Source organism: Penaeus vannamei, chromosome 14 (genome assembly GCF_042767895.1).
Source record: "Penaeus vannamei isolate JL-2024 chromosome 14, ASM4276789v1, whole genome shotgun sequence".
NCBI lineage: Eukaryota > Metazoa > Arthropoda > Malacostraca > Decapoda > Penaeidae > Penaeus > Penaeus vannamei.
The window spans coordinates 44366314-44368813 of NC_091562.1; the positions used below are offsets into that span (position 1 = coordinate 44366314).

At 44.1% G+C, this 2500-nt stretch overlaps 1 protein-coding gene across 4 annotated transcripts in view; it reads left to right on the forward strand.

Moving 5' to 3' along the window:
• The window catches only part of LOC113822865 (uncharacterized), a 266882-nt gene that overhangs the window by 256436 nt on the left and 7946 nt on the right, over window positions 1–2500 (forward strand). The window lies entirely within an intron of this gene.

The window sequence follows — 2500 nt, forward strand, 5'->3', positions numbered from 1 at the left end:
AGCCACGACGCCACTGGCTTGGCTTTGCCGAATTCTAGCAACTTCACTTTGGCTCTGGGTTTCTTGGACGCGGTTATTGTAGCAATGAGCAAAATTGACTGTTTGAATGTGCTGTTTTTAGATTGTCTGAATCTCCCGGGCAGACACAACGGCATCTAAAGGAATACCATTTTTATTCAGAACATGATCACAGACGAGCGTCAATCACACCATACATCGACTCCTATTATAGTTACTCTTGTCTCCTCATAACGTTCGCTTTCATCGAAATGGTCTACTGCATCGCCTTCTCGCGCCCTTCCGACGACGCCGTTCAACTCATAGGACATTGGCCGGCCTCCCGCGCCCGTACACCATGACCTCCTCCCAAGCCATGAATTATACGGAAAGGAATTTACTAATATCTTCTTCTTTTTTTACTGGCCTTACATTTCCATGGCTGCTCTCTGTTTCGCAAGACATTCCGTACTAGACGAACACACAGGGAGAGAATATAAAGCAGTTTTTCGTTAATGCATTAGCAGTGGAAAAGGTTACCATCACTGGCCATCTGATTAATGACGGGCTAGCACGTAAATACTGCCCTATCTTTACCTTGTCAGTGATAGAATACATACACATGCGCGTGCGCGCAGAGAGAGAGAAACAGACAGACAGAGAGAGAGAGACAGAAAAAGAAAAAATGGAGAGAGGACGGGAAAAAATCCACAGCTTGTTTGGCTTATATTTAGTTATGCAATTTACAGTATTTGTCAGAATGTAAGTATTGCTTGGTAGCGCTCTAGATCAAGGTGTCGCTTTATGGTTTTGAGAGAGAGCGTTCCTCTGCTTGTAGTTGTTGAGAACAACGGCTCATAAGCTCTGAGAAGAAGCCGACGGCCGTTCGCCGGCCGCCTCGCGTCGAACGGGAGGGCGACCGGGAAGGTCTCGGCGCCGAGCCATAAACCTCCCGACGAAGCCGAAACGTCTTGTACTGTTTGTCCCGTCGGATGTTTATGGCCCCGCCGAGCCGTGTCCACCACCCAGAGGGAGGGACGGCGAGAAGAGAAAAGTATGGGCAGAGTGGGAGAAGAGAAAAGGGGAGCGAAGGATAAACAAGAGGGAGAACATATTCTGTATCGAGTGGATAATATGAGACAGAGAGAGGGCGGTATTTAAACGGAAGGAAATTATATTTTTGCATGAACGAAACAAATGAGGTAAAAGACAATGGATAAAATGTTAGTTGTTATTGTGTGAACAGCGTGTCGCATTTGGTAGGTTTTGGTTCTCTTGTTTTCAGTTATGAACATTTTATCACAGTCTAAGTAACATAGAATTAACAGTGTAAATAAAATAAGTTACACACACAAAGTATGTGTGCATGAATGTTTCAGTGTACAATATAATCATTACCCCACCCTGTGAATGTTTGCATTCGTCAACAAGCATTTTTTTTCCTTTGGTGCTTTCCCTGTACTTTATAATAAGCATGATTATAATGCTGTCGAAGACAGAAGGGAATCCGAAAACCGTCCATTTGAGTTTAGGCAGCCCCTTCCTTCCACAGACACTCCCCATCAATCAGACTTTATGATAGCGGGCTGCCTGAGGTTTCTCTCTCAGCGTGTTTATTGAATTTCCCAGCTGACCCGGAGCTCTGTAGGGGCGCCTCGGGAATCGTGACTTCCCGCGGAGTGCCGGAGGAGCAAGGGGGATGCGTGCTGGTGGAGGAAGAGAAGGCCAGGGATGGGGCAGGAGAAAAATTAAGAGCAAGGCACATTATAGGAGATCACGGAAGGCAAAGGGATGCTATAGGAGAAAGGGGAAGGCCAACGGTTGCTGCAGGGAAAAGGACGCACAAAGGGTGTTGCAAGAAAAGAATGGAAAGGGCAGCAGGAAAGAGAAAGGCTATGGAGTCCACATAATGCCGCAGAAGACAGCATAAGGCTAAAGGATGCGGTGGAGCTCCTGAGGGGAAGCGGCAGAATATAACATTATGAATGGTCGATTGTTCGAGGAAGAGTAATAATCGTTTTCAGTTGATTTGGTACTATCTATTTGGTCAAAAGATTTCAATGGTAGCACAAGTACATATCTTCGGACTCTGTGGCATGATAGTTCTGGTTTGCTGAATCTATCCGTTTTATTATTTTCAATTAATGACAGAATATTGGGTGGTAGAATTTGGTGAATTATTCCTAGCATTTTACAAGACATGTTTTTTTTATTATTTTCCTCACGAAATAGAATTGCTTCCAGCCTTTGAAAACATTCCACATATTTATTAAATTCAGCAATATTTATTGAGCGCATGATGTCTTTCTAAGATATAGTGATAACTTAATCATGTGAAAGTCGATGCATCAGAATTTGTAGTTGATAATTAGGGGAACATGTGCTTTAATTATTGTATACGACCTGTGACTACATTACATCCTTGGTCATTTAGGCAATGTTGCCAGGTGTTGCGCTCGAGCTCATCTGAAGGAGGCAAAGAAGAGAAAATCTGGTTAACTCC